This window comes from Podarcis filfolensis (genome assembly GCF_964270895.1).
Source record: "Podarcis filfolensis genome assembly, chromosome: 4".
Classification (NCBI taxonomy): Eukaryota; Metazoa; Chordata; class Lepidosauria; order Squamata; family Lacertidae; genus Podarcis; species Podarcis filfolensis.
Genome location: NC_139607.1, coordinates 93,921,073 through 93,936,264, shown reverse-complemented (window position 1 = coordinate 93,936,264; position 15,192 = coordinate 93,921,073). Strand labels below are relative to the sequence as shown.

General features: G+C 44.9%; 1 protein-coding gene across 14 annotated transcripts in view; it reads right to left on the bottom strand.

Annotated features, from left to right (window-relative positions):
- TENM4 (teneurin transmembrane protein 4) overlaps positions 1–15,192 on the bottom strand; it is a 645,582-nt gene that overhangs the window by 427,988 nt on the left and 202,402 nt on the right. The window lies entirely within an intron of this gene.

Here is a 15,192-nt window from a genome sequence, read left to right as displayed (position 1 = left end):
ATACACAAAGAGAGGCTTCTCCTTTCCTGTTTAATTATACAAATGTAAGTCTGTTGGTAAATACCCTTCCTTCGCTCCAGACTACACTTCCATTTTTAACTACCATTCACAACTTGCTTTTCTGTATCTGCATACCTGTTTGTTCATCTTTGGTAATCAAAATAGCAGACCCTATTTCCCAGGGACAGTCCCGGATTTAGAGAAGCCATCCTGGTTTCTTATTTGATCCCAGAATGTCCCGCTTTTCCTTAGAAAATCCCTATTTTCGTTGGAGAAATGTTAGGGTGTATGGAATTACCCCTGAGCCAAGAAGATAAGTAGTTATACAACCTTGTACAGGGAAGTTTTAAAAGACAGCCTTGTATAGGGAAGGGTTTTTTAAAAAAATAAATAATGTTTAATGTTTATTATGTTCTTCTATATGTTGGAAGCTGCTCAGAGTGCCTGGGGTAACCCATTCAGATGGGTGGGGTATTACTACTACTACTAAAGGTAAAAGGTACTACTACTACTACTACTAGAATGTGATGTCCCTATTTTCTTTTTTTTATAAGATTTTTATTAAGATTTTTACATTACAAAAAAATAAAAACAAACAGAAAAAGAAAAAAAAATCTTTCCATCACATTATTTTTCCTTTACTTGTTTCTTGGACCTCCTCATACCTCTCTTTTTTGTATTCCAATTCAATTTATTAGCTCAGCAATTTGTTTCCCTCTTTATTCTACCCAAATCTTTATTCTTAAATTGTTGTGATCTTGAAATTTTACTTTTATAAACCCATTTTTTTCATATTCTTTTAACCCATTACAGCTAGAAACCTCTTAATTTTAATCCAACATTATTCTAAAGTTCATTAATTTTACAATATCTCTGTAAATAATCTTTAAATTTCTTCCAATCTTCTTCCACTGACTCTTCCCCCTGATCTCGGATCCTGCCGGTCATTTCCGCCAATTCCATATAGTCCATCACCTTCATCTGCCATTCTTCCAAAGTGGGTAGATCTTGTGTCTTCCAATATTTTGCAATAAGTATTCTTGCTGCTGTTGTGGCATACATAAAGAAAGTTCTATCCTTCTTTAACACCGATTGGTCAACTATGCCCAGAAGAAAGGCCTCTGGTTTCTTCAAGGTGATGTCCCTATTTTCATTGGAGTAATGTTGGAGGATATGGAAGAGGTTGTCCTGTCCTGTCCTTATTATTATTTATTATTATTATTATTATCCTTTCCTTATTATTATTTACTAAATCTCTATACTGCCCTTCACCCAAAGATCACAGGGCTGTTTAATACACACACACACACACACACACACACATATACACACATGCAGACTTGTGATGGATGCTTTAGAAAGCAATGGATAAATTAATAAAGACTGAATCAATAACTTTCTTTTTCTTTGATGCAGTGGCGTCGCAATGGGGGGGGAGGGGGGCGGAGCGCTCCCGGTGTCACGCCTCTGGGGGTGACAAGGCAGCGCCCCGCCGCGGCGACACAAGCAGCCATCGCACCGCTGCCTGTGGAGGATCCTCCGTTCGTGGCTGCAGCCGTGAGCAGAGGATCCTGGCACCGTCCGTACAGCGCTGGAGTGGCGCCAGCAGCAAACCGCTATGTACAGCGCATGTGTGGCATCGCTACATACGGCGCATGGATCGTACGTAGCAGTGCCGCACATGCGCGCTACGTAGCGACGCCCCGCCCATAGCTGTCAACGTTTCCATTTTTTAAAGGGAAATTCTCTTATTCCGAATAGGATTCCTCGCAAGAAAAGGGAAAAGTTGACAGCTATGGCCCCGCCCTGGGTGTTACGGCGCCTTCGTTCCCCCCTGCTTTGATGCATAAATGACCGCTCTGCCTGCACCCCCCCAGAGTTTGGAAGGGGACAGCGAAAGCATCGAAGGAGTTATGTGTGTTATTCCTCAAAACAGCCCACTTTAGCCGACAACTCATTACATGGCGTGATGCCCACCACTCTCCCCAACTCCTTTCATCTTTTATATTCTCATGCACTTCTGATAAATTCTGGATTCCCCCCCACCACCACCACACAAGCCCCCAAAGTCCACCCTCGCTACCCCGAGCCTCAAAATCAGCGTGCTGTACCTCGGGCAAGCCTCCTTCCCCACAAAGTCGTGGCCAATTCATCTTTCCATTTGGCATTTCATTTTGATGTTCCAGGCGTAAAAGTTGGATGGCTCCCTCAAGCCATTTCTCCTCTACGAAACTGTAAATTGCTAGGCAATTGGGAAGGTGTTTAAAATACACTGTTAGGCTGGGGAAGAGAGATGGAGGAGGAGGAATAGGGGTTGCGGGAGACAGTGGCAGGAGAGGAACAAAGGAAGCTTCTCTTCTAACTTTTAAGCAATGAATGAAGTCAGGAAAAGCCTGATCTGAATTCTCTGAAATTTTTTTTTCAGAGCCGCAGCAGAAGCAAGGCAGATGCTCTCTATTACCATAAAGCTATTTCCATAAAAGAAATGAAACTCAATAGTTTTTTATGATAATTAGAGAGGTGTGGTTTTTTTTAAAAAAGTATTAATAAGTCTATTGTTATCGTCTCTGGCATTGGAGGAGGGGGGAATGCAGAGTTTCTGTCTGAAATATGGGGCTGCATTTTAAAGATGTGTTCCTTGAAGAGCACCATTCAAAGATCCCTTTGGCGTGCTTCCTGAGATCGTGGAAGGAACAGCAGAAGCTAGTCACTGATAACCATGGTTAGGGCTTCTTCTTGGCTGGTTTGTGCTTGGGATGCAAAGAAGTGCACATAACATTTCAGAGCAGGGGTACTGAAGGTGTAGTGTAGTGGTTAAGAACGGTAGACTCGTAATCTGGTGAACCGGGTTCGCTTCCCCGTTCCTCCACCTGCAGCTGCTGGGTGACCTTGGGCTAGTCACACTTCTCTGAAGTCTCTCAGCCCCACTCCCCTCACAGAGTGTTTGTTGTGGGGGAGGAAGGGAAAGGAGAATGTTAGCCACTTTGAGACTCCTTCAGGTAGTGATAAAGCCAGATATCAAATCCAAACTCCTCTTCTTCTTGAGACAACAGTTGAAACCACAACCACACCATACACTAAAAAGTCCTTGTTGGCATCCATCCAAGAGACAATGGAGTGTGCCCCCAGGGGTGAAGTCAAACCACTGTACTAGCAGCACCAAAGTGGTCTCCCTGGGGCATAAGCCTGGGCAGTGGGCATAGAGGTCCTGGGCTGCCCAGATGACAAGACTCCCCTCTCGGCCTTGCTAATGTGGTCCAAGGGAAAGCAGAGCAAGACATTTGGCACCAGCCTGGCTGCAGGAGTTGTGGGAAGGAGACAAACAATGCGCCATCCAACCATCTTAGGGATCCCACTCTGGATTTGCATAAGATTTACTCCCACAAGTCAGCAGAGGTTTAGAATCAGAGTCTTCCTTCTCCTGGATGAGCTACTTTCCCATGTTGACGATCATGTCATGTGGAAGAAGGAACAAGCTTGTTTTCTCCTCCTCCGAAGAGAACTCGAAACAACGACTTAAAGTTACAGTGGTACCTCGGAATAAGAACTTAATTCATTCTGGAGGTTCGTTCTTAACCTGAAACTGTTCTTAACCTGAGGTACCACTTTAAATAATGGGGCCTCCCGCTGCCACCATGCAATTTCTGTTCTCATCCTGAAGCAAAGTTATTAACCTTTGAGTTAACCTTTGAGGTACTATTTCTGGGTTAGCAGAGTCTCTAACCTGAAGCGTCTGTAACCTGAATCATAAAATCATAGAATCATAGAGTTGGAAGAGACCACAAGGGCCATCGAGTCCAACCCCCTGCCAAGCAGGAAACACCATCAGAGCACTCCTGACATATGGTTGTCAAGAAGCGTCTGTAACCCGAGGTACCACTGTACAAGAAAGGAGATTCCAACTAAACACCAGGAAGAACTTTCTGAAAGTAAGAGCTGCTCAACAGTGGAACAGTCTCCCTTGGGAGGTTGTGGAATCTCCTTCCCTGGAGGTTTTTAAGCAGAGAAGAAGAGTTTGGATTTGATATCCCGCTTTATCACTACCCGAAGGAGTCTCAAAGCGGCTAACATTCTCCTTCCCTTCCTCCCCCACAACAAACACTCTGTGAGGTGAGTGAGGCTGAGAGACTTCAGAGAAGTGTGACTAGCTCAAGGTCACCCAGCACCTGCATGTGGAGGAGCGGGGAAACGAACCCGGTTCACCAGATAAAAAGTCTACCACTCTTAACCACTACACCACACTGGCTCTCAAGGTGGATGACCATTTGTCAAGGATGCCTGAGCTGAGATTACTGCATTGCAGGGGGTTGGAATAGATGACCCTTGGGACCCTTTCCAACTCCACAACCCTATGATTCTATGTGCGGCAGGGTTTCCCTGCACCCCCTCCCAATATTTTATTCAAGTTGGCACCCCTGCTACAGAGCGGAACCGACCAGAGTAAGAGGCGAGCAGGCATTGGGTTTCACCCATTGCCTCTTCTGTTTTCAGTGCTGCATTATGCCTTGGCGAGCCGAGAAGGGTGGTGAAAGTGGTGAAGGAAGGGAAGATGCAGAAATCCACATATTCATTGGAACCAAACAGCTAGACCTTGGGCTGCAGGTTCCTGCCGTCTGCATTGTGTAGCCAAATGCTGGTGGCGTATTGTCAAAGCAAGCCTGTCAACAGATTGATGTAGCGCATTTGGACACCTCGGAGATGTGGTCTGTTGACGGCGGCATCTTCCATTTGCCTGCGTTCGTCTCCTCCGAGCTTTGGAGCCTGTTCCGGAGATTTCATCTGACACCCTTAAGTAATTTGTTTAGTTCTGCTCTTCCGAGGGCTTAATCCCTGTCCACACTAGGGGGCCATGAATTCCTTCCTAGAGGGGAGATGTTTTGAGTTTTGGTCGTTTGCCGGCATAATGTGAAATGACAAGCACTTGGGGAGATGATAAATCTAATCAAAAGGCCCCCCTTTGTGCCCTTTCCATGAAGGTGAAGGAAGGAGCTGGATATGGCTTGATGTTTCTTAAATATATATCCATGGGGAGATTAAGCACCAGGGGACAATTTTGTTTTCCTCAACTTCTGTGCTGTCTCTCGGCCAAGCAGTTCTCTTCCAAATAATGAGTGACAAGATTATGAGCTGAAAATTTTCAGATGAGAAACTTATTACAGTGCCTTCGGTTACAGATGCTTCAGGTTACAGACGCTTCAGGTTGCAGACTCCGCTAACCCAGAAATAGTACCTCGGTGTCAGGGAACTGCCATCGGAGCCAAGAGTGGAGGTAAGGCTCCCCAACGATGCAGGAGAAGGGACCAGCAGGGAGAGAGAGAACACTTCCTTTGGGGAAGGAAATCGGCGTGACACCAGGAAGAAAGGGGAGCAGGGAAGGACTTCGGAGAGATGGCTCCAAGACTCTTCCACAGAGACCAGCGGGGAGAGCCCAGGACCTCCGCTGGCCACGCCCACTCTGCGCAGAAGACTTCCGCGCAGGGAAGCTAGGCGGAGACTTGGCGTCAAGGAGCTTTTATGTTGGAAGAAGTTCAGGAAACACCCACTGACGGATACTGCCAGTGACTGACACAGCCACGGAGAAAGGGCTGTCCAGCCAGGGAAAGGTTTAGCCAGACAACGTTGCCTAGAGCAGCAGCCCCCTTACGCACGAGCAACCCCCAATTCCCTTTACACTCGGGTTAAGAACTTAGCTTCAGGATGAGAACAGAAATTGCACGGCCGTGGCGGCAGCGGGAGGCCCCATTAGCTAAAGTGGTACCTCAGGTTAAGAACAGTTTCAGGTTAAGAATGGACCTCCAGAACGAATTAAGTTCTTAACCCGAGGTACCACTGTATTAAAGAACATAGGAACAACCCTCTGGATCAAGCCACATCCCATCTACTCCAGTGGCCAACCTATGAGAAATTTGCAAGCAGGACTTGAGCATAACAACACTCTCCTCATCTCCTGCAGTTTCCAGCTACAAGTAGGCAGTATTGATGCCTCTGACAGTGGCGGTAAAACATAGTCATGCTTAGAACATAGAACTGGTGACTGGGGGCGGCCTCCGAGACCATATAACACCAGTCTTGAAAGACCTACATTGGCTCCCAGTACGTTTCCGAGCACAATTCAAAGTGTTGGTGCTGACCTTTAAAGCCCTAAACGGCCTCGGTCCAGTATACCTGAAGGAGCGTCTCCACCCCCATCATTCTGCCCGGACGCTGAGGTCCAGCGCCGAGGGCCTTCTGGCGGTTCCCTCATTGCGAGAAGCAAAGCTACAGGGAACCAGGCAGAGGGCCTTCTCGGTAGTGGCGCCCGCCCTGTGGAACGCCCTTCCAGCAGATGTCAAAGCGATAAACAACTACCTGACATTCAGAAGACATCTTAAGGCAGCCCTGTTCAGGGAAGTTTTTAACGTGTGATATTTTACTGTATTTTTGGTTTCTATGGAAGCCGCCCAGAGTGGCTGGGGAGGCCCAGCCAGATGGGCGGGGTATAAATAATAAATTATTATTATTATTATTATTATTATTATTATTATTATTATTATTATTATAACTGTAGAGTTCGAAGTGACCACAAGGATCATCTAGTCCAACCCCCAGCAATGCAGGAATCTCTCCCCCCTCTTTCTTTTATTAAATATAATCTATTAATTTTCACATAGACAAATATACACGAGTTACATAACATATAAAACAGAAAACGATACAAATGAATAGAAACGATGAAATAAGAAAAGATAAAGAAACAAACAAACAAATACAATATATTAAACTTACATGACAGATTAAAATATATAACTTCGAATAATTCTCATTATACTACTTATATTATCTGTATTCCTTGCACAGATTCATATTATTTTGTTTTGTGTATGTGTGTGTGTATGTATGTGTGTATATATATATATATATATATATATATATATATTCCACTATTATATTTTATGTAATTCTTGGTTACCAGTATCACTTTAAGTATCTTATTGTTCGTACAGTACATTTTAGAGTATTCTAGTATTCTTTAAATATTTTCCATTCCCTATATACCTTCTGGTTTGACACTCCTCTAATTTTTCCAGCCAATTTTGCTAGTTGCAGGTATTCTATCATAAGAATTTGCCACTTGGAAGAACGAAATCTTACCAACGATTACAGAGTGGCAATACAGGAATCTTCCATCCAATGCGGATCTCGAACCCACAACCCTGAGATTAACAGCCTCATGCTTTCCCAACTAAGCTATTCCTCAGCCGCCATCGATAACCTTACCCTCTGTGAAATTGTCTAATTCTTCTTTAAAACAAATTTTAAAAATCTAAAAATTGTCCAGTAGCACCTTAGAGACCAACTAAGTTTGTTCTGGGTATAAGCTATTGCTTCAGATACTGCACACGAAAGCTTATAGCCAGAACAAACTTAGTTGGTCTCCAAGGTGCTACTGGACAATTTTTTATTTTTATTTATTTATTTTGATTGCGTCAGACCAACACGGCTACCTCCCCTGAATCTTCTTTAAAATTAACCAAGTTGGTGGCAATCACAATCTTTTGAGGGAACAAATTTCACAGTTTAACTAGGAACTGTGCGAAGGGTTTTCTCTGATTCTCATCAAGAAGCATTGAGCTTCCTCTAAAAAATTATGTATGTGAGGACAATCATGGGTGCTCTACTGCTGCATGGAACAGAATATCCTGTCTGTGCATAGCAGTGGCACATGGTAAATGCAGCTCTTTGCAGTCCCCCTGCTCATGGAGCGCTGCTCTTTTTTAAAGAATGGAGTTGGAAGGGACCCTGACGGTCTTCTCGTCCAAGCCCCCACAATGCAGGAATCTCAGCTCAAGCATCCATGACAGATGGCCAACCAACCTCTGCTTCAAAACCTCCAAGGAAGGAGAGGCCACCACTGTGATGGCCTGGGACTTGGGCTCGGACTCGGAACCAGAGGAGTCTCAGCCCGCACCAGATCCTTTGCCTCAGGCATCACCTGAACCAAGTCTGGGGCCTGATCCTGAAGAGTCCCAGGCTGCACAGGTTCCCCTGCAACAAACAGCAGCTGGGCAGAGTCAGGGGCCTGAGCCTGCCCTGGCTCCAGATGCGGGGATGACCTCGTTGCCTCCAGCTGGGCCATCACTTACAGCTGCTCCACTACCGGTTGTGGCAGGGGAGGCTGAGGCAGCCCCTGGGTCTAGTAATCCACCGACGTCTCCTGAGCTGCAGAGACTAAGGTCTGAGAGAAGGAGAGACCTGAGTACTCGCAGGAGGAGTGCTCACCTTCAGACGAAACAGGGAGGTGAGTCGCTGGGGGATCAGGACCGGCCGCTACCCCAACAAAGATAAAAGGCTGTCGGACCCAGCCCCGGGTTGTGGGAGCAACATTGCTGTATGCCAGACCCTGCCTGAGATCCTGTACCTGTCCTTGCCTTGTTTCCTGCCTCGGCCCTGTCGGACTGACTCCTAGCAGAACCTTCGGATTCTGGTCCAGTCCTGGACCGTGTTTCACGGGTTACCCCCGGGCCCAGCACAGTCACATTCCAAGGGAGAAAAGCAGGACATTCTGGGATTAAATAAAAAACTGAGACGGCTTCTGTAATTCCAGGACTGTCCCTGGAAAATAGGGACATTTGGAGGGTCTGCCCTCTCTGCTTACCCTCTTCAATTCCCTCCTGGTTCTGGGAGACAGTGGAGCAGGAGGCACTTGGCTCTTTAATTGCCTGGCCTGCCTCTTCCTCCTCTTCTTCAAACTCATCTTGTGCTCTACCCTTCAGCTCTGAAGCATCCCTGCCTTTGACACTTGCCTCATGGCTGGTACAGTTCCCCGAAAATCACGGCTCTCATCTCCCAAGTCAGACTCCAGATCCCCTGGTGTTCACTCATCAGCATCCTGCCAGCTTATTATTATTATTATTATTATTATTATTAAATGCCCTGCGCATCTGGCTCTGGGTGGCCCCCAAATGTTAACGGAGAAATCTGAGGGCTCCCTTGGACAAAAAAACAAGGACACCAGCCAGGAATACCAGAGCAAAACAGCAGCCAGTACACAACAGAATATTAAGAATAATAAAAAGCAATAAAACATCAAACATTAAAAACTTCCCTAAACAGGGCTGCCTTCAGTTGTCTTCGAAAAATCAGATAGTTGTTTATTTCCTTGACATCTGATGGGAGGGTGCCACCACCAAGAAGGCCCCTCTGTCTGGTTCCCTGTAACCTCATTTCTCACAGGGAGGGACCCACCAGAAGGGCCTTGGATCTGAACCTCAGTGTCAGGGCTGAACGATGGGGGTGCAGATGCTCCTTCAGGTCTACTGGGCCGAGGCTGTTTAGGGCTTTAAAGGTCAACACCAGCACTTGGAATTGTGCTCGGAAATGTGCTCAACATTTTACATGCCCACTTTTCCTAATTCATGGATTTGGGGACACTTTAATTTTGAGTGGGGGGGATTGGATTGGAGAACAGCTTCTCAGGAATCGGAGGACTGTCAAAGGATAGCTGGGCTTTGGTTTGCATAGTGCAAGTCAGGTAAGATGACACAGAAATGCAAACCGTACGAAGCCATCCTCCCCCCTTGCCATAATATGCTAAAGGCTTCTGCAAACTGTCTTCTCTAGCACTGTCATAAATAATGAAAGCAGAACTCGGCATGTCAAAATAAATTAGAGCACTGCCTCGCACAATGCGAGATCATCAATTCCGCCACCCCAGACTCATCGCCCACTGCCCTACCTTTCTGCCGCATTCGCTTCCTTGCTAACTTGGAGGGACCCCCAGTTTTGCAAGTATAGGCAGGATCGGGGACTGTACATCCAATTTTCTTTCTTCTGTGATTTTACTGCTAACTGCATTGGCTTTGTACATGTGGGTGTGTATGCATTTTCATTCATTGGTACCTATTTCAATATTTGTTCCACCTGTCCCTACCTACCTTTGTGAAAGGTTTGCATCCCTGGTAAATATGAATCTATGCCAAAACCAAAACCAGGCTGGTCTTGTCTGGTTGCATTTCATATATGCATGTAGTTTTAATTCTACTGATGTTGAATAATAATAAAAATAATAATAATAATAATAATAATAATAATTTTTATTTATATCCCGCCCTCCCCAGCCAGAGCTCAGGGCAGCTAACACCAGTAAAATTACAGTAAAAACATAATAGGGAAAGAAAACCACCATTTAAAATACAGGTTAAAATGCAATTTAAAATGCAGCCTCATTTTAAAAGTAGCCCATAGATCAAAACCATAAGGGGAGGGAAACATAAGGGTCAGGCTGAGTCCAAACCAAAGGCCTGGTGGAACAGCTCCTGTCTTGCAGGCCCTGCAGAAAGATGCCAAGTCCCGCAGGGCCCTAGTCTCTTGTGACAGAGCGTTCCACCAAGTCGGGGCCAGTACTGAAAAGGCCTTGGCCCTAGTTGACTGTTTTAACTGTTTTAAATTATTGTTTCTTCTATGTTTTTAAGCAACTCCCTAGCTAGCAGGAACAGTGGTAAGGGATGATGGGAGTTGTAGTCCAAAAAGAGCTGGAGACCCAAATTTGGGGAACCCTGGTCTAGAGGGTACTATTCTGGCTACCACCATTCTAGAGTCTTGCATTATTGGCCAAAGCAAACCCATCACAGCCTCTCCTCTCCCACCGAGACGTACAGGGCAAATATTCCATTTGCACAGACGATCTTAGCAACAGCAACAACAATTCTGAGCGGAAAATGCAGAAGTGGCCCATTTCACTGGTTCCCATGGTAATAGATGGTGCTAAGAGCTGTAATTCGGAAGCCTTCACATTGTGAAAATAACACGCAAAATGCATCATATTAAGGTAAATGGCCCTGCAGAAATGGGGCACATTAGATGAAACTGCATACAAAGATGCACATGTTAGGAGAAATTCCGAAGAATTTCCTCGAGGCCTTTCAAAAGAATCTGTAGACTGACACACAAATGTGAACTGAATGTCAAACTAGAAAAAGTAGAAATTAAAAGAAACCGAAATTGCCATTTTTGCCCATCCCAAATATATGAAAACCTGTGTCCCGTGGGGTGGGTGTGTGTGTGAGAGAGAGAGAGAGAGAGAGAAAGAAAGAAAAGAAAGAAAGAAAAAGATAGATAGATGCTTTGCAAACTCTTCATTATAGACATCCTGGAGAAAGAGTTCAGTTTTGCATGCAAAATAGGATGCCCAGTTTATTTATTTTTGCATGAGTAAATGAGTGATATGGAAATCCAGCAGGATCCTTTATTGTTCCACACCTTTGCAGGGAAATTGCACCAAAGTTTGGCAAACCTCTCCCTCAAAATTTGCATCTCGACCAAGGATCGTTCACTAGAGCAGTAACTTAACCACAACATTCATGCTTGCATACACCTGCTTGGTAACTGGGTTACCTGAATTGCCTTATCAAAGAGTAAGGAAAATCTGAAATCCAGAGAAGGATTTGAGTGTTATAATCCTTCTCCCAGTTTGACAAGGCAATTCAGATGATCAGCACCCTGCCATGTGGCAAATGTTCGTTTGCCTCCATCCTTCATTTCCAGAACACTTGGGGCTCAAAGAATCTTGAACATCCGAGAATCTATGCAGCGGATAAGCAATTTTAGCCAGAGGAATGGGCAGATGTGGGATTCCAAACCTACAACGTAGGAACAAAGAAAGCCAAACTGCCTTCATATACTCAGAGTTGGAAGGGACTCCCTGGGTCATCTAGTCCAACCCCCTGTAATGCAGGTCTGACTGTTTGCACATGAATCCCATAATGGTCTACTAGGGATGGGCAGATTTCCAGCTGAAGAACAAGAGAAGCCACCTTACAGTGAGCCAGACCCATTGGTTCCATTTAGCTCCGTATTGTCTACAACAGGCTTCTTCAACTTTGGCCCTCCAGATGTTTTTGGCCTACAACTCCCATGATCCCTAGCTAGCAGGACCAGTGGTCAGGGATAATGGGAACTGTAGTCTCAAAACATCTGGAGGGCTGAGTTTGAGGAAGCCTGGTCTACACTGACTGGCAGCAGCTGTCCGGGGGTTCAGGTGAAGGCCATTCCCAGCCCTATCTGGAGATGTTGGGAGATGCTGGAGACCTTCTGCTTGGAAGACATGTGCTCTGCCACTCACAGATCCTAACTCAGTGGCAATTCAGTAAGAGCTAGGTCAGGACATCTAGTATCCCTTTAGTTATTCAACTGTGTTCTAAAAGGAACAATAAAGAACACCAGTCTTGTTCACAGGATCAATTTCCATTCCAGACGCAGGATGGATAAGCAAACACCTGAAATTTGCACTCCCATTACGGTTGGGATTCTCTGACACCCCTAATTGCAACCCACAGGTACTGGAAACAAAATTTGGTGATATGCAATGTCCAGACTTTAAATTCAAAAGAATTTTACTTTCATAAACAAAAAACCGAGAAGAAAATATTTACAGTCTCACGCTTATGCACTTTGTTCCTTATAGAGAGCTCCTGCACAGGTTTTTCCATATTAATGTTTTAGGGGTCTTCCTCAGTCTGTTTCACTTCAGATAGGTCACACTGACACAACAATGTCCTCAACAGTATCCTGAGAAGCCTCTCTCAGCAGCCATTCTCCCTCAAACACAGAGAGAACAGTTAAAAACAACAGCTATTGGAATAACAGTCACAACAGAATGGAATGCCACTCATGTGGCTCACAATCAGCCAATCACAGGAGAGATACACAGTAATTGAACATAAGTAAACATTCCCATTTCAGGAAATTAAACCATTATCCTTAGCACTAGATATGCCACAAGCCTGATCTAGCAGTGCTCTTATTATGATGTATTTCAGGATGCTCCAATTGAGACCATGGTGAAAACGGTCCCCTCTCACCAAAAAGCTCAACAACTTTGCTAAAAACAACGTTATTTTGTCCGAATTTTCACTTTTTGAAATATGGCAACCCTAATGGTGAGGGCTGAAGATGAAGTGGGACTTAAACTTCCATCCACCATGCAGTGGTTCTGTTATGTACTGAGTTGAATAGGATCCAAAATGCAGCAGTCTGATTGGTCCTTGAACAATAGGATTCAGAATGCAGCAGTCTGATTGGTCCTAAAACAATGCAGCAGTATGATTGGTCTGCAGGAGCCACCCAATCCAGCTCCAGGTAGAAGTGAATCCGCAACCTGATTGGCCTACAGGAGAATCCCGGAATTAGCCAATCATGTGCGGCCCATTGTGTAAATAATGTATATAAAGCAGATATTTTGGGGGAACTTTCATTCCTCACCACTATGAGCTGAATAAAGAGCATGAAATCCACACTCGACTCTGAGTATATTTCAGGTTCTATGACAGATGTTGAGGAACTCCACCAAAGAGAAGGTGATGTAAAAAGAAGGGAAGTTCCCTGAAAGCAGAAAGTTTGAAAGCCACATATCTTGAGACACAGGCAACTGGCAATGAATTGGGTGAAAAGACTCCTGGGGAAGAAGGCGAACTTATGACAAACTTCCACCCCCAATATATTCTCATCGGATTTTCTTCTTTACCTTCAAAACCATTTCTTCCTTGCTTCATTTCCCCAAGCCCTTTGTGTGTTCGCTTTGTCCAAACCCATTGGGGGAAACAGAAAGGGAAATGATGGATTCAATTTTGCACAAAGGGATTGCCTGTGGATTTGCGAGATGCCCAGAAGCCCCTGAGAGCAGAACCCTGGGACTTCTGAATGTGCCACCAATTTTTTGTTATAAAATAAAAGTGACAGCAACTCACGCATAAGTCTATCTAGAGAGAGGCAGAAGTTGCGCTTTGAAGTCGAAGCGAATCTGCAGAGGAAGGTTTGCGGGGAGAAGATGATGGAAAGGCACTCAAAGCAGAGTTTGGGGGAAAATGTAGGTCTTGTTCATGCGTCTCATTTGCAACGTGGGGATAAGCCAAAGTTTCATGGGACTTCAAGATGGAACTAATAACATCTCTTCAATAAAGAGCAGAGCTGGTTCTACCATTACACAGAGAGAGGCAACCCCATCAGGCAGGTGGTTTGGGGTATCGTGAAGGGGCAGCAAATAGCTGGCTGTTTAATTTATTATTGTTGTGTTTTTCTGGAGAAGGTCTTTAGGGAAATTCATGCCCGAGGTGACAAAATAACTGTGCTGGCCTTGAGCAGTCTGTATATTGAATCAGAGGTGGAGGGCACTACATAAAAAAGAGGATTAAAAAAACAGTTTTTCTCTCCCTTTCATAACACTATTGTTATGAAATTGCTGAATATTGCAAGATTCAAGACAGGGAGTCTAGGATCAGTCTAGGACACGGGTGGCCAACTCCCAAGAGACTGCGATCTAGTCACAGTGTTAAAAACTAGCAGTGATCTACCCCCTTTTTTGGGGTTCAGGTCAGAGTTGTTGAACTTTTTTTTAGGAAGGAGGAAGGCCCATTTTGGGGGCGTTTGGGTCAAAGTTGTTGAGTTTTTCAGGGAGGAGGTAAAATGTTGAGCTTTTTTTTAGGGGAGCCACAGTTGTTCAGCTTCTTTGGGGGGAGCCCATGATCTACCAGTGATTTACCGCAGGCGTCCAGTGATCTACCGGTAGATCACGATCTACCTGTTGGACATGGCTGGTCTAGGACAAGTTTTGAAACCCCTGGGGATGGGGAGACAACTCACAATAAGAGGCTTGTTGGTTTCTGTGAGTCCTGGTGGCTATAGAAGCGCTGAATTGATCAGAAAGCAATCCAAAGTTTTCATGTACAGTGGTACCTTGGTTCTCAAACTTAATCTGTTCCAAAACCAAAGCGTTCCAAAACCAAGGCACAGTAGTTTCCCATAGAAAGTAATGCAAAATGGATTAATCTGTTCCAGACTTTGAAAAACAACCTCTAAAACAGCAATTCAACATGAATTTCACTATCTAACGCAGGGCTCAGCAAACTTTTTCAGCAGGGGGTTGGTCCTCAGACCTTGTGGGGGGCCGGACTATATTTTGAAAAAATATATATGAACAAATTCCTATGCCCCCTCAAATAACCCAGAGATGCATTTTAAATAAAAGCACACATTCTACTCATGTAAAAACACCAGGCAGGCCCCACAAAGGACCTAGAGATGCATTTTAAATAAAAGGACACATTCTACTCATGTAAAAACACGCTGATTCCCGGACTGTCCGCGGGCCAGATTTAGAAGGTGATTGGGCCTGATCCGGCCCCCTGGGCCTTAGGTTGCCTATCCATGATCTAACGA